We start from the raw sequence: 27,728 nt of genomic DNA on the forward strand, positions 1-27,728 counted from the left end.
CTTCTTCTTTTTCTTCTTCTTCTTCTTCTTCTTCTTCTTCTTCTTCTTCTTCTTCTTCTTCTTCTTCTTCTTCTTCTTCTTCTTCTTTTCTCTCCTCCTTCTCCTTTCTTTTTACCCACCTACTCCCACCTCCATGACCTCAATTCCCCTACATTGGAGCATCTATGGAGCCTTTATAGGACCAAGGACCTCTCCTCCCATTGATGACTGACAAGGCTATCCTCTGCTACATATACAGCTGGAGCCATGTGTACTCCTTGGTTGATGGCTTAGTCCCTGGGAGCTCTGGGATATCTGGTTGGTTGATATTTTTGTTCTTCCTATGGGGTTGCAAACCCCTTCAACTCCTTTAGTCATTTCTCTAACTCCTCTATTGGGGACCCCATGCTCAGTCCAATGGTTGGCTGAGAGCATCTGCCTCTGTATTTGTAAGGCCCTGTCAGGGCCTCTCAGGAGACAGCTATATCAGGCTCCTTTCAGCATGCACTTCTTGGCATCCACAATAGTGTCTGGGTTTGGTAACTCTATATGGAATAAATCCCGAGGTGGGGCAGTCTTTGCATGGCCTTTCCTTCAGTCTCTGCTCTACACTTTATCTCCATGTTTGCTCCTGTGAATATTTTGTTTTCCTTCTAAGAAGGACCAAAGCACTCATACTTTGGTCTTCCTTCTTCTTGAGCTTCATGTGGTCTATGAATTGTATCTTGAGTATTTGGAGCTTTTGGGCTAATATCCACTTATCAGTGATTGCATACCATGTGTGTTCTTTTGTGATTGGGTTACCTCACTCAGGATGATGTTTTCTAGTTCTATCCATTTCCCTAAGAATTTCATGAATTAATTTAATAGCTGAGTAGTACTCCATTGTGTAAATGTACCACATTTTCTGTATTCTTTCCTCTGTTAAAAGACATCTGGGTTCTTTCCAGCTACTGGCTATTATAAAAAAGGCTGCAATACACTGCTCACTTCTAACACTTATTTTCTCTCCACCTTATTTTTTGAGACAACGTTTCTCACTGAACCTGGAGCTTGCCTCTTTGGCTAACCTGGCCAACAAGCTCCACCATTCTCTGGTCCTGGGGTAACAGACTTACTGTTAGACCCAACTTTTCTGGGGATCTGAATTCAGTTCCTAGTCTTGTGTAGCAAACACTTTATTCATTGGGCTATATCGGCAACCCCAACTGTCCTGTATTTTACACTGTAGTTTAGCTACAAATTCTTCAATTGTTGGGTGATGTGGCAGTTTCTGTTTTTTCCAACACTTGATTTGAGAAAGGGAAAGATAGAGTCTATGGGAGAAAAAGAGGAGGAAGGGAATTTCAGGCCTGGGCTAGCCTACCCACAATGAGTTTTAAACTCCATCAAACAAGATAGAGTAAAACAAGCTGCTCTGACTTCAGGGTCTGTGGAAAGCAGAAAAGGAGTATGAGGAAGGAGCCTCTGAAGTGAAGAGTTGAGTGTTTTGCATGCTTCTCAGACCGGAAGCTGTGTTACAGACGCATGCTCACATCAACCTTTTCTGTCAACCACTTCCCAAAGAGTTTCCTGTTGAGTCCACTCTAGAAACAGCCACAAATGCAAGTTATCCTGTGGCTAACTAATATCTAAATCATTCTTTCCAAGGCTGGCTGGAGAACCGGCCCATTTGGAGCAACCAAGTCCTTCCAACTGCAAAGGAGCGCCTTGGCTCTCAAGAGTGTTGGAATGAGCATGACCGGCACAGACCAGACAGGGACAGGACCACAGTCAGTTATTTTCACTTCTTTCTGAAACAGGATCCGAATAACACAGGCATTGAGACCAACAACTGACAAAGGGGTCTGCGTGAAACTGCACGGCTTCTGTACAGCAAAGGATACCATCATCACAGTAAAGAGCCAGCCCACAGAACGGGGAATAAAATCTTTACCAACTATACACTCATTTTTAAACTTGGATTGTTTGGGTTTGCTATCTATCTATCTATCTATCTATCTATCTATCTATCTATCTATCTATCTATCATCTATCTACCTACCTACCTATCTATCTAGCTAGCTAGCTAGCTATTTTTGTATATTCTAGATAATAATCCTCTGTCATATGTAAAGACATTTCCCCACTCCTTAGGCTGCCTCTGTTCAGATTACTTTTTCAAAATTCTGTGAAGCTGCATTGGAATGTTGGTGGGGATTGTGTTGAACCTTTAAGTGGTTTTTTTTTTATGGGTGATTAATTTCACTTTTTCACACTAGTCTGAACAAATACCTGGCAAGAGGCAGCTTGCCAGACGACAGATTTATTTAGGCTTAAAATTCAGGGGGTTGTGGCCTACCGTGAGAGTCACGGCACGGTGGCAGAAGTATGAGGCAGATAGCCTTGGATCTGTAGTTAGGAAGCAGAGAGCAGATAGGAAGTGGGGTCCACTGTGTCAAACCCCAAGATCAGGCCCCCAGAAACTCACTTACCCACTAATGGTTCATTCTAAAATCATGCGGCCAGCACTAGGGACCAACTGTTCAAATCAATGATCCAGTGGAAGATATTTCACACTCAATCCACCACAACAGCCTTTAAGCATCTTTCACGATCAGAAACGTCTCAAATAAAGTCTGAGAGAAAACTTCTACCTATAAAGTGGAAGGATTTTAACCAATGGCCACAGCTTGTCCCATCTTGAGCCTACGCTCATGTCAGTACTCCAAAGAATGTGAAAACTGCTATGGGGACATGCTGTACTGGTTTATGTCCAGGAATGTACATGTGCTAGGACAAACCAGGATGAGCGGGGTTGCCAGGCAACGGCAAAGAAGGGCTCTTTGTTCGACTGTTGTTGGACAAGGGCAGTGTGAAATGAAGTGGGAGATGAAGGAAAGGGCCTGTAAGTGAGGCATGGGGCACAGGCTCTGTATTGCTCATTATGGGAGCTGGCACTGGGGGACTTCATCACACCAAAGGACCCAGTACACAGCTTCACTATCTTCCACAACAAGTTTGTCCATCCCACCTACCTTTGCAAAGGTATTTCCCGTTCAGGCTGCCCTCACATGGGCACATCTTCTTTTTTCTTTTTCCTTCTGGTACAAAGGCTTTATCCTCCAATGGATTCACCAGCGAGTCCTATGGCACGCCAGAACTGGGTCACACTTTAAAGAAGGTTTGCAAATTCATTTCCAAGAATTGACCAAGTGGTTGTTTTCTTATTCGGGATTACAAAGGCATAACAAGCAAGAAGAATCATTTATTTAGGAACTAATTAAGAGAATCTATGATTTCCTTTTTCTGACTGTATCCAAGGCTCAAAACCCTGCCAACAGGCCCCCTCCAAAAAAAAAAAAAAAGTCTCTAATAATGTTTAGGGAACACAGCTCAAGTGCTTGGTGGACTCAACTTCCAGTGCTATGGTGAAAAAAATCTCAACTTTTGCAGCTATCACTATCTTAATACACATTTGCAACTTTTCTTGTTACCAAATTTTACCTCTCAGCAAATTTGGCATAGCGTTGGAGAGGTGATCTCACTCGGCTCTCACTACAAGCAGTCGCTGCTGTTATTGTGGTATCAGTTGTTTAAAAGAAACTTTTGAAATTTGTTTTTAAAGTTTTAAATTTCCAGAAAGTTTTTATCCTTTTAACCTACACCGGCTGCCTCTTTTAATGGCACAGGAAACCACAGTAATTTTATTAGGGCCAGTGACTCAATTCTGAGTCTTCAGTTTCTCAATCTATAACTGAATAACTTTGGACAATCGGACTAGCAAAGGGAGCAGGGAAGGGTGAGAAGAAGAGCCACCAGTGAGAACTGGATGATAAAGACATTAGAGGTATCCTTGATATTACTGTGTTTTCTTGAAACCAACCATAGGGGGCAGTTTCTGTGTTCTAGAAGGCCAGGCAAGGATGGAGGAGACAAATCAGGGCCTAAGGGGGAAGAGTAACAGAAAGCTAACTAGCCCGGCCTTCAGACTAATAGATTAGGGGGAAGTGAGATAATTACTGGAGAATGAGGAACAAACAGAGATGGTGTGAGGCATCCGCATCAGGCATTCAGAGATACCGGGCCCCATGACCACTCATCTTTTAAAAGGGAGATCTGGTTGCTCTGAGGCAGCTAAGGTACAGACATCCCACGGAGACCCTACCCTGTGCTCTAGTGTCGATCCCCGTCATTCCACTGCCCAGAAAACTACCTACCTGATTGGTCCTCAGACACGGTTTGTGAACTTTACCCATGATGTTGAGAACCTGTGGTTTTGCTCCCAGGAAGAAGAGGAAGATGAAGAAACTATAGAAAGCACTGCTGGAAAACTGACAGCCTTCCCCGCCACTGGTACCCCCTCCTCCCACCTTCCCTTAGTGCCTCCAACCAGGCAGGAGGCTGTAGACCCTGGTCTCATCCACCAAGGATAGAGATGTAAAAATTCCAACCCAGTTTCAGGAAACAGTTATTATCAAAGAGACCCCAAAGCTAAAGGTAGAAGCATGGCTGCAGAAGGACTAATAGATAAAGATTCCAGGAATATCTAGGGTACACAGGGGACAAATTTATGCTAACACAAGGCTGTAAGGAACAAGGCAAGGGGAAGATGAACTGTGTGAGCCACATTGTGGCTGCTTGGCAAGGCTGCCTGTTCTGGCTCAGGGTTTAGATTCTGCTGTCTCAGGCACACACTCCTCTGTGCACTGCTCTGTATACTGAAAACAGCCCCACCAGTGTGGTTTCCAGCTTTTGTAACAATGCTCAATCAAACAGGCCCTGACAGACAAGCTGAGACACTTTGCCCATTTTTTGTAGCTGTAACAGAATACCTAACACTGGGACATTTACAAAGAAAATGGGTTTATTTTGGCTTATGGTTGTAAGATCAGTCAGGTGTGAAACACTAAGTCCCCATGTGTATTTATAACAAGGGGAGGTGGAGGTCTGGGGGAGGGGGAAGCAGAAGGGCAAGGAGAAGAGACAAAATATGAGGGGTAGCCTTACTTTATAAAGCCTACCGTCTCATTGACTAAGCCAGTCTGAGAGCGAGAAGTGATCCATTATTTCTGAGGGCCCAGCCTCCGTGACTCCCCTACTAGATCCCATCTCCCAATACTGCACATTGAAGACTAAAGCTTCAACATGAGTTTTGACATAGACAAAACATGTTTGAACTATGGCATGCCCAGACAAAATAAGGAGAATTAACAAAAGAGCCACCTACAACAGACTGGGTCAGATTAAAGGAACCAGGAGGGTCAAACACAGGGAGCAGGGTGGGTCCACAGAACACAGTTCTAGAGAGAGGCTGTCTAATAGTAACTGGGGGTTGGTAGGAGCCAATGGTCAACCAGAAGAGACCTAGCTATAGGTGGTGTCATGGTTGGAATATGATGTATCTCCCCCAGGTTTATGTGCTTGAACTTCAACTGCCAGTGCTATTATGGAATCTCTAGGAGGTGGAGCCTATCTAAAGAAGGTAGGTCATGGGGGGCTGTTTCTTGGGGATATGGCATCCCTGGCTCCTTCCCATCATGCCTCTGTTTCTTCCTGGTCCAGCCTCCATGTGACTTGCAGTTCCCTTACTCTTCCATGAGCAGAGATACTTCCATTACCATGCCTTCTCTTCCACCATGGACTGGAATTTCTGAAACCCTGGGCCGCCATCGACCTTTTCTCCTTGCAGTTGCTTCTGTCGGGTTTTTTGTCACAGCTATGAGAAGAACAGCCTAACAGAGAGCCTAGGAAATGAAACCCCGACCTTACTTTCACTGGGTGTTCCCCAGGAGCTCTTGCTGTTAGCTGGAGTCCATGATGTAATGTAGAGCAGCCATTCCATGGTTGTATGCACTGATTCAAGCTACAGAGCTACAGCTGTGCTCTTGTGTGTCTGGAGATGGAAAGAAGTACTTGTCGTGATAATCTGAGGTTGCTGGTTATGTTTAGGTCGATGAAGCTTTCTACCCCCATCCCATGAGTCAAAGCTCAAGAACAAAGCTGGTTGTTGAGGGTGTTCTCTTCAGCTCATCTCTCTGGCCATAGAAGCAGTCCTTAGAAGGGAGGAGAGTATTTCTAGAGGGGTGCACAGAGGGAACTCTACCCAAAGGCCAGGAGTCCCTGTCTCTTAGCATCTTCTCATCTGTCTGAGGGTCAGGGATGTAGCCTGAGCCAGTTCTGGCAAGCATGGTTCCAGATGTCATATTTCTTAGAGAAAATTCCTAACACTGCTTCAGTCTTCTTCTACTTTCTGTGTCGAGTGCCTGCTTGCTCATCAAGGTGGAAATGGAGCCGGTCGGAGCGCTAATAGGACTGAGTTTATACCTGCCCAGCAATAGGCAGCCAATAGAAAACAACTCAACAGCACCTCTAGAGGTTCCTTGTTTCATAATGTCCTGCCAGGGCTTTCTCTTTTATTTGTAAATTATCTTACTATTATTTTATTATATAACATATATTTATGCTTTCCTTCTCTTTTACATACAGGTAGGTCCTTTTCTTCTTCATACAAGTCCTTTGTATAGATATTATATTGTGTATATATTCCAGTGTGTTAGCTTTTGTTTTTCTTATCACTTTACTTTAATTACCCCTTAGAAGCCTGCTTGTTTTCTAAGAGAGTAGATTCACATGGGAGAGGTGGTGGAGAGGAATTGGGAAGAGCAGGGAGATGGGGAACCATAATCAGGATATATTATGTGGGAAAAATCTATTTTCAATAAAAGGGGAAATTGTGCTTTTCTTTTTTTTTTTTCTGGACATTCATTGTCTTATTTTGCTCAAGAGTCAAATGGGATTATGAGGAAACTTAGCACACTTTTTAAACAAACATTATATGCACTAATGTAAACTCACAGTAAGCCAACACTGGGGACTCTTTAAAACCTCACCAGTGTTATGTCAGCCGCTTCAGTAGTACATTGTATGTTACAGGAAAAAAAAAAAAAAACCTGTGCAAACTGTCCGTCACATAGCAGGTGACACTTGCCTTGGCTACCTCAGGCACTCAGACCAGTCCAGACTAAATGGCAACTTGACCTGCTCAGATGAGGACAAGACCCTTCTCAGACTCAGGCTACCCTCAGCAACTATGTCTTCTACTCCAAGAGATGCTGCATCAAGATGGTTCCTCAACTAAATCCCATTGGTCCCAATACCTGTTCGTCAAGTGGGTTAATCAAGGCAGGAGCTTCCCTCATCTGTGCTCCCCATGAAAAGCCTCACTGCAGAGCACCTTCCTGCAAGCTCCTGAATGAGCCTCAGTCAATGAAGTTTTCAGTTTAGTTTGTTTGTTTGTTTGTTTGTTTGTTTTAAAGACACGCCAACAAAAGCATAAAACCATCTTTCCCATTCTGGAATAAATCTCTTTTCTCCAAAACCAGCCACTATTCTGCAACACTAGAAGTAGCTGCCTGATTCACTCCACTTACAAGAGAGGAAAAACTAACGTAACCTGTACGTAATCAGTTCTCAGACTTTCATTGTAGGTGGTAGTGATGGTTTGTAAATGCTCAGCCCAGGGAGTAGAATGTGATGGTGTGTATATGCTTGGCCCAGGGAGTGGCACTATTAGAAGGTGTGGCCTTGTTGGAGTAGGTGTGTCACTATGGGTGTGGGTTAGAAGACTCTCATCCTAGCTGCCTGGAAGCCAGTATTCTGCTAGCAGCTTTCAGATGAAGGTGAAGAACTCTCAGCTCTGTCTGTACCATGCCTGCCTGCATGCTGCCATGCTCCTGCCTCGGTGATAATGGACTGAACCTCTGAACCTATAAGCCAGTCCCGATTAAACATTGTCCTTTATACGAGTTGCATTGGTCATGGTGTCTGTTCACAGCACAAAACTCCTAAGACAGTGGTCCAACAGCTGCTTCAACACACAACCTTTTACCTAGAGGAAATTTTGTCTACCCTTCTCTACCTTCAGATCTTGGCATTGCTACTATTACTACCCAACTCCTGGAGTTCCCAGTGACTTTTCTATTTGCTCATATTCTATGGAAGCATTGAAAAGTACATCACTCCTCGCTGCGGCCACTGAAGTGTCGGGAAATAACCTCCAGGGGCAGGCTGGCTTCCTGAAACACAAACACTTACTCTGCTCCCTTTTCAATTTCTTTGGGTCAGTTTAGGTTACCACAACATCTGGACATTGAGCCACTTTGATCCATCAAGTCACTGGGCTCCAGCAGCAACATCTGGGGTCTCAACTCTTCAACTGTAACTTCTACCGATACCCAAGTATGGCCTTCAATCCCACTGGTTCTTACTGGTGAATACGCCCAGTCTAGGTCACAGATGGGGAAGAAGACAGAAAACTCACAGAGAGCAGGAGCAAACAAAGGAGATGCTACTCCAGGACAGTCTGGCCTGGGGAGCTGATGTATGAGGAGCCTGAGAAGAATGTGAGGCCCACACATGTAAAATCCCTTTATACCACAGGAGACAGGAGTGTTAGGCTGCTGTGACCAGCGAGAAGGACTGGGATAGTGAGAGGGCAGGGCATGACTTATGAGGGCAGGCTGAGGGATAGATACACTAGCCCAGCAGGTACTAGTCCTGAGCGTTGATCTTGTCAGCGCTGGAAGCCTGATTGGCTTTCATTATATTGTCCAGTAACTTCATTCATTCGTGAGACATATATGAGACACTTGTTGTATGTCTAGTACTGTCTTTAAAACTTCATGTAGCAGTGGGCGACACAGACAAAATGCCAGTCAGCAGGAAGCTGAAAATCAAGTGGGGGAAAAAGAGAGACAGAAAAAGGAAACGTAACAAACAAACAAACAAATGATGAAATGACATCAGAATGTGCCCATAGGGAAGATTCGAGACGGAGGGAGAACCGAAATAGCAGAGGCATGAAGCAATAGGCTGCCACTTTATGCAAGAAGGCCTCAGAACTGACAGTTAGCAGGACATAAAGAGTTAGTTACGCATGTATCTGGCTGAAGAGTCTTCCGGGTTCAGGAAGCAGCTGGACCAAGAGCACAGGCTAGAGAGTGTGCAGCACGCCTGAGAGACAGGAAGGAGTTTGTTCTAAGCAAAGAGCGGTTAGGGTGTTGAAGGCAGTACGAAGAGGTAACAGGATAGCACTAGCTAGAGGTTTAAGGGTCAGTGACAAAACCTGGCTTTTCCTGATTGAACAATGTGGGGCGGGTGTAGGTATTTAAGAAGCTGTTTGGCATTACCCCCAATAGGAGCATGTAGTGGCTAGATGGGAATCAAGGAGAGTGGAAGAGACTAGAGCAGTAATGCTGGTAAGAGGTGATTTTACTTGGACCAGATAAGAGCAGGGGATGGGAAGTGATGGGGTTCTGGGGTTCTGATGGGGTTCTGGGGTTCTGGTTTGGGAAAGCTACTTAATACTGTCAAACACTGTTTATAAATTGTCAGGACAGAGACTCTACACAGTGCAAACAAAATCAACCCCAAATGAACCAAAGAACCAAAGACAGTACTTAACACCACGCTGTTCTTAGGAGGAAGCAAGGGAAATAAATATTCATGACCTTGCATTTGGCAATGCTTTCTTGAATATCAACACCAAAACATCTAGCAGAGGAAAAATGTGGACTTCATCAAAATCAAAGCTTTTGTAGCATAAGTTACCACCAAGATTAGGAAAAAAAAAAAAACAAACCCACGGGAAGCTAGAAAAGTTGGAAAGAATACACGACAGGAAAGACACAGGGAAATTAGAATCTTGGCGTATCGCCAGCCGGATTATAGAAGAGTGTACTGGAGGTGAAAAACAGAATGATAGCTCCCCCAAAATGTCCACCATAGAAATAACACATGATAGGTCAGAGAGATCTCAGAGGGACTTGAGCTCTCAGAGCACTCAGGAGGCCCCTCATCATCCCACTCACCACTAACGAACAAAATGGTAAGCTAAAAAGGGGGGAAATCACCCACTTAGAAAAAAGAAACATCACCTGATAGAGCAGTCTTATTCCTAGGTGTCTAAGCAAAATTGAAATTAATACTGAAGCAGAAAATTATGTGCCCTCCTTCATGGGATCTCCATTCACAATAACCATAGGACAGAAACAACCCACCCCAAGGTTCAACAGATGAGCCGGGAGATAAAATGCGGTGTGGACACACACACACACACACACACACACACACACACACACACGTGCAACGGGTGCTATTCAGCTTTAGAAAGGAATACAGTCCTGCACGCTACTAGAAAACATGGCAAGTGGGACAATCCAGACACAACGGACAGCGTCATGTGACTGCACTTACATAAGGACTCTGGAAACAAGAGGTTTGCAAAAAGAAATACAAAAGGAATGCAGCAGTTCCACTGTGACGTGATTCTATTTATTTATTTATTTTTGCCAGTTTTTAGTTTTTACGTCTGAGAGGTCAGGGTAAAGCCTTCACTGAGACCTTTGGGGCACTTGTCTTTCCAAGTTAGGTTCCTATTAGGTCCTCCAGAAAGGATGTGTTCTAATAGCGGTCTCTGGAGACTTTGCTTCTTGTTTTGTTTTTCTGAATCCAAAAGGATGCTCCATTTTTTCCTCCTTTAACTAACAGTGTGTTTGCAAATTGGGAAGTGTCCTGTGGAGAAGCATGGGGTCTGTGGCAGAGTGGAAATCTGAGAGGAAATGGAGACTGCTCAGGACACAGGCCTCGTTCAAACTCCTCCTCACGTGTGTGAGTAAGGAAAACTCTGGACTGGACTGGGTGCGGTGAGGCTGCAGAGGTGGGTCCAGTGAGAATCCCACTTCCTAGGACTCTTAGCATCAGGTACAGTGCTCCACAGTGCTTTTGTGGAGGTAGAGAGAGCCCCACACTTTGTCAACAGGTTTAAAAGTATGTGTTTTCCCCAAGAATCTCTTCCCAGATTTAGTTAAGTGAATCCTGTAAGACAACGGGTCGTACCTTATGGTTCATTAGCACAATAGGGAGGAGAACATAACAGGAGAGGAAGAAAATGATGTGAATAGACATGATACCTCTGGATGATAATATCATCATGGAGCCCACTTATTTATTTTCCACAGCAAACATACACTGATTTTTTTTTTTAAGCACCTCCTTAAACTGGATCAATAGAGGCAACAGCTGCAGCGGTCTGAACTACACCAGACTCATTGTTCATATCAGTGTCCTCTGAAATTCTAACTGTTCACCTCTGGAAGATGCCATGAAGGAGAGATAATCGCACTGGAATGTCAGCATTTTACAATGTTGGATGAATTAAGGATATAATACCAAGTCTCCAGGACTCTGACCAACGAACACAGTGGGTCCCTCCAGGTGAATGGCGCAGAATCTGTAAAGCAGTTTTCACTCGGGACAGTCAACATGGATTCTGACTGTCCTTGGGATCCAATTACTGATGCGTAGGAAATACGAAAGGCCCACAAGTGGCTGGAAAGGCTGTTAAGAAAAGCTAGGAAGTGATACCTCTACAGCAGTGGTTCTCAGCCGTCCTAATGCCACTGCCCTTTAGGGACTGTTCCTTATGTTGTTATGGCCCTCAACCATAATTGTATTGTCTTGCTACTTTATAACTGTAATTTTGCTACTGTTATGAATTGTAATGTAAACATCTGCTATGCAGGATAGCTGATATGCCTGTGGGTTAAGAACCACGGCTCTAATGGTTAGGACAGTGCCTTTCGTAAGAGCGAAGGCGAGCAGATCTCTGGGCAAGCTGGCTGAGTTCTACTTGTGCAGACAGGTTGAAAGAAAGGTTGGCTAGAGCCGGGAAGTTTTGATCCAAGGTAGAGTGTGTTCTGAGCATGTGTACAGTCCTGGGCTTGCTTCCTAACACTAAAAACACAAGATGTGCTTTGTAATTAAGTAACACATTTGTTTATCTGCCACAACCTTCTTCGGACTTTGTATTCATGTCATTTTAATGATAAGACAATATAAAATGATCAGTCTGAAGAGGGTTATGGCAAATTCCAGTTTGTAAGAATATATATATACCCTGGGGAGGCAGGATCAAGGCTCAGGTCTGGGAGAAAAGAATGAAGAGGAGGTGGATGGGGTGGATAGGGCATCGTGTTCCAGGAGTTACTCCAAGAGGCAAAGAGCAGCCCCAGCCCTTTGCTGAGAAACAGCAGCCATGATAGCCAGCTCAGCCTCTAGGGACCAGAGATTGGAGGGATTCTGGGAATTGTTGAGCTAAAGGAGAATCAGTACAGATTGCAGTCTGGCCATCCAAAGGTGAAAAAGGCTTTTGATTTCATCAGCAACACATTTCCTCTGTGAAGGTCTTGAGCTCACAACTCTCTAAGTCTGGTCATCCTTCAAAAAGTTAAACATTGATCTCATCACCACATTAACTAGCTACTCAATTCCTAAAGAGTTGATAAGAGGTACTCTAACAAATATGCAAGCATCCATTCCACATGCCCAGGGTGGGAAAGATCTCAGTGTCCAGAGAGGATGAAGAAAGATAATCAGATGGCCAAGTAGATGTTTCCCGGACTTTTTAGTGAAGAAAAGGATGAAGAACACATGTATACTACAACCTTGAAAACATTGCTCTAGTGGGAACAAAACAGAATCGAAAGATTACATGTGGCATGAATCCACTTACACACGTTACCCATAGAGGGAGAGGAAGCCCATTTCCAGAGGCTCAGAACAGGTGTGTGAGGACCATGCTTAGTGGCTTAGTGGATTGCAGAATCCTTTTAGGGTGATGTTTTAAGACATTGCAGAAGTAGTAATTGTACAATAACATGAGTATACTTAATATTACTGAACAACTGAAGCCATAAAAGGGAGATTTTCATGTCTATTGTAATTATTAAACAATTTATGAATTTTGATTAAAAACTTAAAAATTAATCCTATCCTTTCACTTGTCTAATATTTGCTAGGGACGTCTCCTGTTTTATGGTCTCTGCACATAAAAGACTAACAGTCTAACCTACAAGGCACTCGATCCCGTCCAGGGAGTGCATATGAGGAGTGCACATGAATCCCAAGGCATGAAATAAGAAGAAGTGAGATTTCTTTCATTTTTTTTTCCAAAGTCACCTTCAGCCTTATTTCAAGATTTTATTTTAGCAGAGTGGAAGAAACACGATTTTAACAAACTTAGAAGTCTCTTCTTCCTTTTTCAGGGTTGTCTCTGAATTTCTGGTACATACATATTGTCAAAACATGAGAGATAGATGCATGTGAATGACAACTGTCAGCACCAGATACCTTCACAGACATGCAGAAGCCCAATTTTCACTGAACCACAAACACTACTGCTGAGACACTAGTGATAGGCAGCTTAGACCTTCATGTCCTAGGCATGTTTTGCATATGCTAATTTAATTTATATAGCATACCTTAAAAGTGGTTCTTTACCCCAGTTTTGCAGAGGGAGAAAGCAAGAAGACACAGAAGTTACAGGACATGTATAAGGTCACACAGGCTAGTATAAGGTCACACATGTATAAGGCCACACAGGCTAGTGAAGACAGAACAGTAATTGGCCTCCTAGATTCGACTCCTAGATCCATGAGTTTTAGCACGTTCACTTTGGATGCCCAGCAAACTTTGTTTCCCCTTGCACAGAGGCTGAAGAATCTTCCAGAAGCTTCTATCTCTGGCTACTTGTTCTAGGTGCCCTCTTTGCCGGCCAGAAATTCTTCCCAGAAATCAGGCACAAGGCCACCTGCTTTTCAACTTTCATCTGTCACCCTTTGCTTTTCTTCATCCTTCTTATGAAATCCCTTTCTAGTCACGTGTGGAGGGTCCTTCTTTTTGTTGATTTTGCTATTTTATATGAACATTTTCTCTTGTTCTCAGTGGTTGGATTCTCTTTCTTATAGAAACCAAAGCAAGAAATAGATTCCTTAGCGTATTTATGGCAGTGGGAGGTGGGGTTGTGGAAGAAGTGAGAAGGCAAGAAACATCAACGGAGATGAAGAAGCTACATGAAAAAGTTACATCTTGCTTCAGTTGGTAACCATCTGCAACTTGGTTACAACTGTAAACAGAAGTTACAACTTGGCTAAAGCTAGATTAGGTATTCTTAGGGTTTGGAACTGAAACAGCTCCAAGGGTTTTTGTGTTAAAGGACTAATCCCTGAGTGCTTCAGTGCTGAGAGGTGACTGTGTCATAGGGCTCTAACCTTCTCAGAGGACAAATATGATGATGCATTCATAATTGAGCAGACTGTTGGGCAGTGACAGAAACTGAGCTGGGTAAGAACCTGTTGGAGCAAGAAAGCCATGCCCTGGGTGTGTCCTGTCCCTTCTGGCTCTCTCCTCTTTCTTTCCCTTCTGGCTACCCTCAGGTGAGCAGCTCTGTTCTCTACCATGGTGTCTGCCATGATATTCTGTTTTACCACAGACCCAAAAATAACGGAACGTGCACTGAAAACTCTGAACCTGTGAGCCAAAATCCAGCTGTCTTCCTTTAAGTTGTTTTCTCTGGTGTTTTGTCAAAGGGATGCAAGTGACAGATGAAGCCACCATGCCTGCTATATTTCTGAGTAGCCCCCATGATATCTTGTGAGCAGTCCCAACTAACCACCGGCAGTGCTTTATTCTTTTGTCTGGGATCTTTAACTCTCTGGTCTGTTGACTGTCACCATTAGTGTTAATTTCTCTTTAACTATTCTTCCACTCTGTCACAGCACTGAGCTAGGAAAATTGTGTTTACTAAATCCAGGGGAGCCTTAGAAGCATGAAGACCTTAATTCGAACCCCCAAGTCTATGTAAAAAGACAGGCACAGCACATCTGTCACTCTAGTGATGGATAGGCAAGCCAGACTTGCTGTCAGGCTAGGATAGACAATCTGTGAAATCCAGGGAAAGTGGAATCTGTTTCTTTAAATCTGTTTTTCTTTAAAGCCCAATAATTGCCTACACAACTGAAGTGTCTTTGTCTAGTCCTCCAAGCCTAAGCCTCCAATTCTACTCTCTTCTTTCTTGTTCCCTTGCATTCATTAGATCATGTGGCTCTCAACTGCGGGAGGATATGACGATGGAACAGTCATTCTTACCTGCCAGGGTTACCCTACATCAGACAGTAGCCAGCCAACCACTATAGATGACAAGTACTGCGGGACTCGGGCAGAACCTCTCCACTGCCCTAAAGACTTGAAGTTGATGCTTGTGCAAGTTCCTGAGTTTGGGGATGGTTTCTTACATGCCATTATTTGGGCAACGAGGGAGTGCCCAGCTGATGTTTGAATGTTGTCTCCCAGACTCTGTATTAAGCTGAATCCCCACATCTGCATTTAATGGTATTTTGAGGAGGGAGCTTGAGGTGCAGAAGATGATCTTTCCCTTTTGGACTGTGCTATGGTTTGGGTCATAACCCCCCAAGGGTCCAGTGTTGCTGAAGGCTGGGTCCCTGGGTGGAGATGTTGGAAGCAGGACTCGGTGGAAAGTGTTGAAGTCACCTGAATGCATAAAGACTGTCTTCTGGGAGCTCTTCTACAACTCTCGTGTGGCCCTTTTGGAAGTTCTTGAGTGCCACTATAAAAGGAGAAAGCCGGACCCTTGTTCTCTGCTCCTGGCTCAAGATATAGCCACTTGCTTGTCCTCACATCATGGCACCAACCATCACGAAACATAGCTAAAACGTAAGATGATGTAGGGCCATCTCTCAAACCCGTGAGCTAAGGAAGCCTGTTATTCATAAGTAGCTTTGTCTGGTGTTTCACTGAAGTAACAAAAGAGTGACTAATGCAATGAATTGCTTCCCTTGTGGATGGTGGGGTTATGATAGGAATGACAAGCTTTCTTGGTCTTGAATGCGCTCTCACTAGGCAATGTTTTGGAGCAACAGGAAGGACCTCACCAGAGGCCAAACAGATGCTGGTATCAAGACCTTGGACATCCTCATCTACAGAACTATGAAATAAACAAACCTCTGTTGCAATCTGCTTCTAAGAGGTGCTTTTGTAAAAAGTATATGCAATAAAATGAAAATCTGAAACCACCCAGTCTCCTTTCTTTCTTTCTTTCTTTCTTTCTTTCTTTCTTTCTTTCTTTCTTTCTTTCTTTCTTTCTTCCTTCCTTCCTTCCTTCCTTTCTTTCTTTCTTTCTTTCTTCCTTCCTTCCTTGTTTGGAGACAGGGTCTCACTATGTAGCTCAGGCTGGCCTTGAACTCATGGAGATCTCACCTCCTCTGGCTACTGTGCCATTATATCTGGCTTAATTATTTTTTATAACAATAGAAAACACATAAGATCTTCTCCTATCAGTTCCAGTAGCTGGGCAACACAAAACAGACTCTATGTTTGTGTGTCTGTATATGTACTTTTCATTTTGTTTTGGTATTTTTTGCTTACTGTTTTAAAATATAGATCATTTTGGTTTTCATTTTGGGTTTTTGTTGTTGTTGTTTTAAAGAGAAAGAAAGAGAGCACATACATGAACACTGAGCATGAAGATGAGTAGGTTGAGAGTTAGGGAGGATCTGGGAAGATTTGGGGGATGGGAAAGAAAATGATCTAAATAATATGTTTATTATATACCAAATACATATAATATATAATATACATATAACACATTATATGTATTGTTATATAACATAAACTATATAATTATATTATTAATAATTATACTGTATATTTATATTTTTCTATATTATATATTTTATAATATATTTATATGTCATATGTTATTTATAGTATATAATATATAAATATATATAAATAATTTGGATTATATTTCTGAACTCTTACTGAACCCAAGTCCAGCTGTTCACTATTGAGAAACCAATATCCAAAGAAAATTATTATATATTACAAACATTATTATTTAAATGTTGTATGAAATGATAAAGAGTTAGTAATATATGTCCAAATATTCTTTGTGTTTTGCAAAGCCCTGTGTGTTTTGCACTTTATCTGCATAAACTCCAACTACACTGGGACCCTGGCACACACCTATGAGGGACTTAAGGACACTTCCCTTAGAACACAAATGTAAGATGCAGTGCTGGGGACATTTCAGTGAAGCAGTGCAGAGCAGAGCCTTGGGAACTCATCTGAACATTGTAAAGCTCTTCCAGCCTCCCTCTAAGCCTTGGGACTAATTCACCTCTGCTCTTTCCTCTTTTTTGTAACAAAATGGTACCAGTGAGTTGGAGCAGAGACAGCACTGCAGGTTCTAGAAGCTTAGACCTTAGCTTAAATAAAATGAATATAGCAGTATGGGGGTTAATATGCCTAGTGTTTTGTTTTTCACCAACAAGTCAGGCATTCTTCAAGAAGTAAAACTAGGGCCAGTGAGAAGACTCAGTGGGTAAAGTCACTCACTTAGCAAACCCCAAGATCCCTGTATGGAAGTGGGGAACTGACTCCCAAGTTGTCCTCTGACCTCCACAGAGAAATCATGGCATGCATGTGCACACAATTGAAGGGAAATGTCAGAAAAAAGAAGATATCCAGAACACATTAGATAAATTAGTGAGTGAATTGGGAGGAACTATTGAGAAATATAAATCAATATTTATAGAATATATAAAGGGTATGTCGAAGGAAGAGTCTGGGTGCCAAAGATAGCAGAACGTGGGACTAGATCACAGAGAAATATGAGATGTTCAGGGAAAAGGAGCAGACATTAAGTCAGTTCAAGATTTTACTACTTTATTAGGTACTGTTAGATGCTAGGGAATCTGGAGTAATAAAGTAGGAGTTAGACTCTGAGGTCAGAGGTGAATATATATCTTATATCTTATAATATATAAGATATATAATACATTATATCTTATGTATTTATATACATAATTATATGTTAGATATTATATGCATCTATAAAATATATACTATACTATATAATATAAATATACATTATTTTCAGGACAGCCAGGGCTACACAGAGAAACCCTGTCTCAAAAAAACCAAAAAAACAAAAAGCAAAAAAAAACCAACATTATATAATATACAATATTATATATGTGTATATAATATATATTGTATAATATATAATATACATATAATTTGTATTAAATACAAAATACATAAAATGTATGATGCATATAATATATAATGTATTATATGTAAATTATATAACATAGACTATATAATTATAATTATAAATAGATATACATAGTATGCATATATGTGTGTGTGTGTGTGTGTGTGTGTAATTTGGATTATATTACTGAACTCCTACTGAACCCAAGTCCACTTGTTCACTGCTGAGAAGTTAATATCCAAAGAAAATTTATTATATATTATGCATTATATATTACATCTTACATATTATATTGTATGTTACATATTACACATTACATTTTATTATTATATATCATATCATATATAATATATAGTACATTATATATTACATTTAATAATATTTTACATGTGTTATATTAATTTTATAATAGATAATATATTCTCATTACACATAATTGTAATATATAAAATATGTTATATGTAAGATATATTACCTATATTATATATAAAATATATCACATATAAGATATATTAGATTATACATACACACACACACACACACACACACACACACAGCCCCTATGAATAGTAGCTGCTTTGAAGAAGCCCAGAAATCAATTTCTTTGATAGTCTTTTTCTTTTTATGTTTTACATTCAACATACAAAGTTGTGTATGAGGGGTATGTGGACATCAGAGGACAACTTTTGGAGGGGTATTCTCTCCTTCCATCTTGTGGGTTCAAGATATTAAAGTCAGGTCCTCAGCTTTGCTGGCAAATGCCTTTGCTTGCTGATCTATCTTCCTTTTATTTAGACAGGGACTCATGCATCACAGGCTGGTCCTGAACTTGCTATGGAGCTGAGAATGACCTTGAACTTCTCCCTCCACTTCCCAAGTTCTGGGATTACAGGTGTGTGGCAGTACTTCCAGTTCATCCAGTGCTGCATATTGTACCCAGGGCTTTGTCCATACTATAAGAGGACTCTACCAACTGAGTACATCACCAGACCCCAATTCTCTCTTCTCGACATCTCTCTCTAAGGGCAGATTCCTCCTCATATTATGGGATCTTAAGCCTGAAGTCGATGAGGCCACTGTAGGTACTTTCGGCCATGTTAAAGGAAAACATCTTCCATTCTTTAGGATTCTCTACAGAGTACAGAAAGGCTTTCATTCAGACAAGCACACACAGACACCCACTGCTAATTAGCTGCTCTGAATATCACATAAAGACAGCTTTATTGTACTTAGGTTTAGCAGATTGAACACAGCATTCTCTTTTGCCAAATGCATAGGAGTATTATCCTAATGATGGTTAATACTGCCCCAGCGGGAACTGTTGCCAGTTTCCATTCCAAATCTTGCGTTGTTTTAATTTGTTCATTTTGTTCTTGGCCACTGACAATGTTTTCTTTGGTCTGAACCTGTTCCTCCAAAAGAAGTAGTTGTTGGTGAGAGCTTCCTGTACTCTTAATGAACCCAAGTCCAGCCGTTCACTCCTGAAAGCTGATGCCTAGGGGGAGAGTTAAGAAGGAAGTCAAGTTTTGACATTTTTATTTTATTTTTTATTATGTTTCTGTGTCTGTGTGTAGTTGTGTATATGTAAGTGCAGGTGCCTGTGTAGCTAGAGGGGTCGGATTCCCCTGGATCTTAAGTCACAGGTGGTTTTGAATTACCTAATGTGGGTGCAGGGAATCGAACTTGCATCCTCTGGAAGAGCAAGCAACACTTTCAATGGCTGAGCCATCTCTCCAGTTCAGAAATTGAGTTTTAATCAAGAGCTGGCACTGATATCAGAAACTGATCTCAGGGAACCTAAGAATGTAAAGATGAGGTTTATATGGAGGAAAAGGAGTTAGGGCAGCTGGCACGAGATTATAGGCCTTGGCCCATGAATTCAGGCTTGAAGCCATCTGCCTCGTGGGATGTTTTATTTACTCCCCTAGAACATCTTTTAAGGATTTATTTCTATTTTTTAATTATGTGTGTGTGTGTGTGTGTGTGTGTGTGTGTGTGTGTGTGTGTGTNTGTGTGTGTGTGTGTGTGTGTGTGTGTGTGTGTGTGTGTGTGTGTAGCTATGAGTGCAGGTGCTGGAGGAGTCCAGAGGAGGACCTCAGATCCTCCGAGACTGGAGTTCAGTCAGCTGTGAACTGCCCAACATGGACACTGGGATCCAAACTCCAGATGTCTTCAAAAGGAACAAGCACTTTTTTAAAAAGATTTATTTATTTATTATATATATATATGAGTACAGATACACCAGAGGAGGTCATCGGATCCCACTACAGAGGGTTGTGAGCCACCATGTGGTTGCTGGGAATTGAACTCAGGACCTCTGGAAGAGCAGTCAGTACTCTTAATTGCTGAGCTATCTCTCCAGCCCTCAGCAAGCACTCTTAACTTCTGCCTGCCTATCTATCTAGTCCTGCCTAGAATATCTTTGTGTCAATAATTACTTTTCATCTCCTGGTCTAGTGTCTGGGATTCTTTTTAAAGCAAATACATAAATTTCCTGGAAGTCAAATATCTATCTATCTATCTATCTATCTATCTATCTATCTATCTATCTATCTATCGATACTGGTTTTTTCGAGACAGAGTTTCTCTGTATAGCCCTGGCTGTCCTGGAACTCACTTTGTAGACCAGGCTGGCCTCGAACTCAGAAATCTGCCTGCCTCTGCCTCCCGAGTGCTGGAATTAAAGGCGTGCGCCACCACACCGGGCATCATTGTATATTTGATTAAATGATGATTAGTGAGTCCTTGGTCCCATTCTAATGTCTGAATATGCTGCACATGGTACGTTCTATAAACCTAAAGTCACAGTTCAGTAAGTTGCATGGCTTATTTCTCTTTTGGAGACAAATATCCACCCCTGCCATTTAAGATACAGATCAGGGTTGGACAGCGCATGATATACCTTTGTTCAGGGAAAATCTTTTCACCTTTTTGTCAGTTTTGGATGGAAATATCATCCCTAAAACTAAAGGAGAATGAATAATGTATTGCTCAGCTCTGTTACTCCACATTAGTAACACTTAAAATCAATGAAAAGCAAATGAAGCTGGAGGGTTCCCCCAGCTTCAGTATAAACAATGATAATCAATGAGTAATTATAGGTGGGCAGCAATAATAAATTGCAGGACTCTGGTTAACCACAACCACCATCATAAAATAATGTTTCATCTGGAATTGTTCCTTCTACCTCTGGCTAAAACTATATCATATTCCTCCTCAGAGGTGAGTACAGTGGCTTTTCCATTGGGCTGAACCTGTACTATCTATCTATCTATCTATCTATCTATCTATCTATCTATCTATCTATCTATCTATCTATCTATCTATCTGCCTGCCTGTCTGTCTGTCTGTCTGTCTGTCTGTCTGTCTGTCTGTCTATCTATCACAAGAATCAGCTGTCTTGCCAGGCACATAACCACACTCACACATGTAATTAAAAAACAGTAAAAACTAAATCTTTTTTTTTTAATTCTACAAAATCAAAGAAGGCATTATTGCTTTTTGATCTGAGCACTGGTATGTGGATTTGGGATGCCATGACTCGTGACTCACACAATAAGCCAAGAAGGGAAACCTACAAGTGTTGAGCTTTAAGAAACTGGCTCAAATGATTCAGAATGAGCAGTAAAATTGAGTGAGTAATTGGTAAGCATCATTGAAGCCCTTTATCAGTTCACTTGATTCCTGGAACAATCTTGTGGGGTAGGTTGTTACTGTCAAACTCACTACCCAGATGGTCCAACCAAGGCATAGTAACTCAACCCATCTTCTGCAACAAATCACAAAGGACAGCCAGTTTATCTTGAAGTAGAGCTGAATTTGAATTCTTGGGGGTATACTATATTCACTTTTAACTCCTGGTGTTGATAGGAATTGGCAAACTTCAATGAAGAAACTACATCAGAAAGCTGAGGGCTCAAATTGCCCCTGATGCCTAAAGTTGACTCTGTCTTCTATTGTCCCTTGGCCCTTTCCATCTGACTGCTCCATCACAGTAAACATTAGTGTTTGGTACTGCCCCTCTGTCCCTAGACTTGGATAAGCATATTTAGAAACATCTGTCCATTTCACTTGGTCCCATGGTTCTCACCTGTGTTGAGACAGTACCTCATGGTAGCCAGAAAGCAGAAAGCTAACGCCTGCCTAGAGTAGGTTTCTTCTGTGCTCCTAGGTTACTGGGTGAGGCCACCCACAATCAGGCTCTGACTTTCCTCCTCAGACTATCCTCTCTGGAAATGCCCTCAAGAACCCATCAAAGTGTGTTTTACCAATCTCTCAGACATGTCTCAATCCAATCAAACTGACAGTCAAGACCCATGGCATCAAAATACCAATGAGTGAACTGGAAGTTTATAGAGTTTTGTGTTACTACACAAATTAATTTAATTAATTAAACAGATTACAAGAAACAACTTAATAGGGAAATGTTTTATTTCAGTTTCAGCTCCAAGTTTAATCGATCTATTGGTTTGGGCCTGAGGTGAGGAAGACTAAGTCGGTGGACCATGTGATTGTGGGGCAACCAGGAAACCAGGACAACCAGGAAAGAGAGATAGAGACAGGAAGGGTTCAGGGAAACCATATACACTTCAAAGGTACACTCTGGTGACCTGCTTACTCGAAGCAGGCCCTAATTCCTATGTTTTCAGCATTTCCCAAAGTAACACAAATTGGCTGGGGACTTGTGATTCCAAACGAGGTTGATGTTTCTAGTACTTTCAATGGGAAAGATCAAGTCAAAGGCTCTTGAATTTGCAACGTAGAGGAACTGGAAACTCACTACGAGGATGGAAAATGGTTGGTGAAGAGGTGTGGAGTCACAGTTTAGAACATGATGCAGTGTTATTTCACAGTAGGGCAATTGTGGACAACAATTATGTTCTCTGTGCCCTGAAAAGATAGAGGAAAGAATTTTTAAAGTTTTTTTGTTGTTGTTCTTTTGGGATTTTTTTTTCTATAAAAAAAAAAGTAATAGGACTGCGGAGATGGCCAGTGCTGCTTTCTTAGGTAGGTCATTCTTCACTCACTCACTCAGTCCTTTCTGGCAGTATCCCCATAGACACACTCAGATGTGCACTGCACTAATCTCTGAGGCAGATGCCAATTCACTCAAGTTGAGAGTCAAGAAGAACCAGCGCAGAAATCAATTACAACTTTAAAAAAAGAATCAAAAACTCTTAGCACATGGATTAGAGTTAAGTGACAGCAGTTTGAGCCTTCTCTGAAAGACACCCATTGAAAAGGTGAATTCCAGTCACCGTGATGATCCCGTGATGTTTCAGAACTGACAGTTCCATTTATACTTCTGTTACAACCATGACTCAGCACCAAGAAACACGTGTAGGAACATGGATTGCGGTGGAGTTTCACTACAGAATTACTGCATCCTAGGAAAAATCTTTTGGCAAACTCCAGTATTCACTCATGGATTGAGAAAGACTTCGTTCACATTTGTCACTTCCGGACCAAGGTATAGGTTTGCAGTCAAGGAACCAAGGATGAAGTTACAGCCCTGTCTTTAATACTATACATATTTATATTTTTATTTATTCAGTTTTGCAAATAAGATCTTTGAAGCAAAAAAAAATTCTGACTATAGTTTTTTCAGAATGTAGAATTTAAAAATAAAGCAGAAAAAAACAAAAACCCAAACAAATGTACTTTTTATGTACACACCATGCAAGATATACCTACACATGTACGCACAAGCATGAACACACACAAAATTTCATATTAATTAATTCCTGTCTTAGCTAGGCATAGAGCTCTGAATCTGCAGTCATAGAACTTGAGAAGTTACCACATGAGGATCATAAATTCAAGATCGGAGTGGGCTACAAAGTGAATTTGAGTTGAGGTTAGCCTATGCTACATAGAGGCTGAGTATCACAAAAACAAATTATTAGCTCCCTTTGTCATTCAACTTAAATTTACACTAACAAAATTTTGAAGGGTACTTTCTATTCTGTATTATGTGTATATTATGATTAGTTTATCCATTTCTCTACTAGTAAGACTTCTGACCTTTCTCAACTCTTTATTTATTATCAGTAATATTCTATGTATGTTATTGTATAAATACTTTACATCCATATATAATTTCTTCCTTGGGATACATTTTATTCAAGCGGAATTGCCAGGTCAACAATGCCAAATATAGAGAATAAAATTTTGTACATATCTTCAAGATAGTTTTAAAGAAATTTATCTTTATTTTCTATGTATAAATGTTTTGCCTGAATGTGTGTGCTTAGTGCCTGCAGAAGCCAGAGAAGGCATGGAACCCACTGGAGCTAGAGTTTCAAATGGTTGTGAGTTAACATGTGGGGGCTAGGAATTGAACCTGGGTCCCTGAAAGGCCAGCGGACAGCCAAGGTTCTTAGCTGCTGAACTATCTCTCCAGCCCCATTTAAAAAAAGAAACTTAAAGATTTAGTTATTGTACTGGATAGCTTCATGTCAACTTGACACAGCTGGAGTTATCACAGAGAAAGGAGCTTCAGTTGGGAAAATGCCTCCATGAGATCCAGCTGTAAGGCATTTTCTCAATTAGTGATCAAGGGGGAGAGGCCCCTTGTGGGTGGGACCATCTCTGGGCTGGTAGTCTTGGGTTCTATAAGAAAGCAAGCTGAGCAAGCCAGGGGAGGCAAGCCAGTAAAGAACATCCCTCCATGGGCTCTGCATCAGCTCCTGCTTTCTGACCTGCTTGAGTTCCAGTCCTGTATCCTTGGGTGATCTACAGCAGTATGGAAATGTAAGCAGAAAAACCCTTTCCTCCCCAACTTGCTTCTTGGTCATGATGTTGTACAGGAATAGAAACCCTATTATGTAGCCATGTGTATACATTTGTGTGTGTGTGTGTGTGTGTGTATGTGGGGTGTGTGTGTGTGTGTGTGTGTGTGTGTGTGTGTTTTGGTGCCTATGGAGGCCAGAACAAAGTGTTAAAAACCCTTGGAGCGGGAGCTACAGTTGTGAGTTGCCTGATCAGGGAGCCAGGAACCAAACTCAGGACTTCTGCACAAACAACAAGCGCTCCTAACTGCTGAACTCTACCCCCAACATGTACACTTCTTTAAGGTATTTCATGTCAACTTCTATGTGTGATAGACATTTAAATACACTACATGCTTTTAAAAACTAATTAAAAGAACATAGTACTAAATTCTACCCTCACCCCCGAGGATTTAAAATCTCCATTCAGGAGTCCTTACAATGGTAGTTGCTATGAACTTTGACAACTGGAGTCTGAGCCCAGGATCTACACTGTTGAAGCAGAAGATTGTCTCCTGCAAGCTGTCCTCTGACTTCTACATGTGAGGCAGTATTCACACATATAGGAAATAAGATTTAAAGATTTTTAAAGTAAAATAAAGCATCTGAATACTAAAAGATTTTTTTTGGGGGGGGGGGACTGAGTCTTAAATGAGACAGGGTTTCACTGTGTGACCCTGGGTGTCCTAGAACTCACTCTATACCAAGCTGGCCTCAAACTCACATGAACTGCCTGCCTTGCCTCCCAGAGATCCTCATGTCTCTGCCTTTGCCTTGTGCATGCTGGGATTAAAGGCACACACCACCACAGACTAGCTTCTATCTTTTTTTTTTTTTTAAAGAAAGTTCTTTCTTTTTCCTATTTCACATATTAAAAGAGATCTATCACTCATTTTTGGGAGTGACAGACTTTCTGTGATCTTTAGAGAAATGATTTTCAAGGCCTATTCATGACCTCATTATTTTTGAACTTGGAGGTTTTAAAAAGTTCTGTTCTGGTAAGAATACAGCTGGCTCAAGAAGGTGAACGCAAGTGACTCGCTGCAAATTAGCTGTCCAAACTATTGGGCAAGGAAGAAGGAATTTATTAAAACAACAAACAAACACAAACAAACAACAGAAAGGAAAGGAAAGCAAAAAACAACAACAAACAAACAAAAATAACAACAACAACAAAACCCAAAGGTTTGAGTGAGAAGAAAGGCTCTTGGTTGTAGAAAAGTCTCAAGAAAGAGTTTCCTTCCAGTGTGATGAGCCACACATACTCTTTGCCAGGAAGACAAGATGCAAAGCCCAGGGAGGAACAGTGAGATCACTCTTCTAGGAGCTCCAGCAGCTGCTAAGGGAGGGGACTGCTCCAAAACCTCCAGGGTGGTCATGCTGCCAGTCATGACACTTTAGACAAACCACAGAAGGATCTAGAGTTGAAGCATTTTATGACAAATTAAAACCTTTATATTCAGTCCTGAGGGGAGAAACTAATTATGCCCAACAGTTACAATGTGTTTATTTTGAGTTCTAAGCCCTTTATTTGCTCGTGAAATGGGCATCATGACCATTTCTGCTTTATGCGCATGGGGATGAAGGAACGGGTAACTACCTCATGCAGAGTCATGCTGTAAAGAGGTGGCTGAGGTGAGCGTCAGGGTCTACCTTTGATCATCAAGCTCTTATTTCTCTGAATAAGGACTAGATAGATTAGGGGTTGATTTTAAGTGGGAACAAGAAGGCTACACTATTAAAAGGCAAATGTTGAGACATTGGGTTTGGTACCTTAAGAGCATCTTTCTAAACCAAAACATCTGGTTTTGAAATCACCCCTTGGCTGCTTATGACCCACAGCTTGGAGCCAGTTCATTTTCTCTCTTTTCTCTTCTCCCTTCTGACAGCTTTGACTTTAGATAGTGCCATTAGAACCAACCACGAAAGATTCAAATGCGCAGAGTCAATAATTTTTTTTCTTAAAGTACTGTGAATCAAGGCAGGGCTGGTTTTCTGAACTGTATAGAGACTCCTATAAGAAAATAATTTTCTGCTCAAAACTCACCTTGCCTTCTGAGTCAACCCTTAGTGGGAACTCGCCTTAACTCGTTTAAGAGCAAACAGAAGCAAATTCCTTTTTAATCAGTGGTGTGATTAGCAGGTCGTGTGGAGGAAATGGTCTCCCCATCTAGGTCTAAAAGGGCATTTGAGGAGGGTGTGGTGGTACACACCAGAAATTTCAGCCCATGAAAGCCTGATCCAGGGGGCTAGTCTGGGGTCTCAAAACAAAAGCACTGCAGCTAGAGTCTCAGTCTCTCTCTCTCTCTCTCTCTCTCTCTCTCTCTCTCTCTCTCTCTCTCTCTCTCAAAAGATGTTCCTTGGAAATAAATTATTATTACATAAAGCATATGCAATTTACCAGGGAAAAGGCTGCACAGAACTCAGGCAAATCAAAGTCAGGCAGAAGGGATGGCACAGAGTCCAGAGCTCTCTGACTGTGCCAGGGAAAGGGTGGTGCCGGCTCTTTTCTACCCTCTGGCTGTCCTGACTGCTCTTTTGTCTCCATAAATAATCAACCTGTGTGTTGGGAAAAAGCTTAAAAGAAGAGGAGGATGAAGGAGAAAGAAAGAAAGAAAGAAAGAAAGAAAGAAAGAAAGAAAGAAAGAAAGAAAGAAAGAAAGAAAGAAAGAGAGAGAGAAGAGAGAGAGGGGGGAGGGAGGGAGGGAGGGAGGGAGGGAAGGAGGAAGGAAGGAAGAAAAAAGAGGAAGGACGAGAAAGGAAAAAGAAAAGAAAAAACCCGACATCATAATCCTGTTGTTGCAGAACTACAGCTCTGAACTTATAGTGGATGAGAGATAGTTTATCCTGGAGCAACTATGAGTGACTATAACCCAGGAAGACTGATTTAGGTTACTCCAAAGTCCATGTTCCAACATGGAAGAGTTTCATGAAGTTTCTATAGTAATAGAACAAAGAAAGTCATAATTGAGGACAAATTTCATGGGCGGAGCCAAATAGCCATTCATTGGCCTCCTTTGTCGCGGACTGACAGCTCTGTGCCACTGGGTAAATCACTTGGAATGTACAGACTGAACCTGACT

The 27,728-nt window shown here is 41.7% G+C and overlaps 1 pseudogene; it reads right to left on the reverse strand.

Moving 5' to 3' along the window:
- Positions 1 to 27,728, reverse strand: part of LOC110332291 — a 40,164-nt pseudogene that overhangs the window by 11,800 nt on the left and 636 nt on the right.

Source organism: Mus pahari, chromosome 1, assembly GCF_900095145.1.
Source record: "Mus pahari chromosome 1, PAHARI_EIJ_v1.1, whole genome shotgun sequence".
In the NCBI taxonomy this organism is placed as follows: Eukaryota; Metazoa; Chordata; class Mammalia; order Rodentia; family Muridae; genus Mus; species Mus pahari.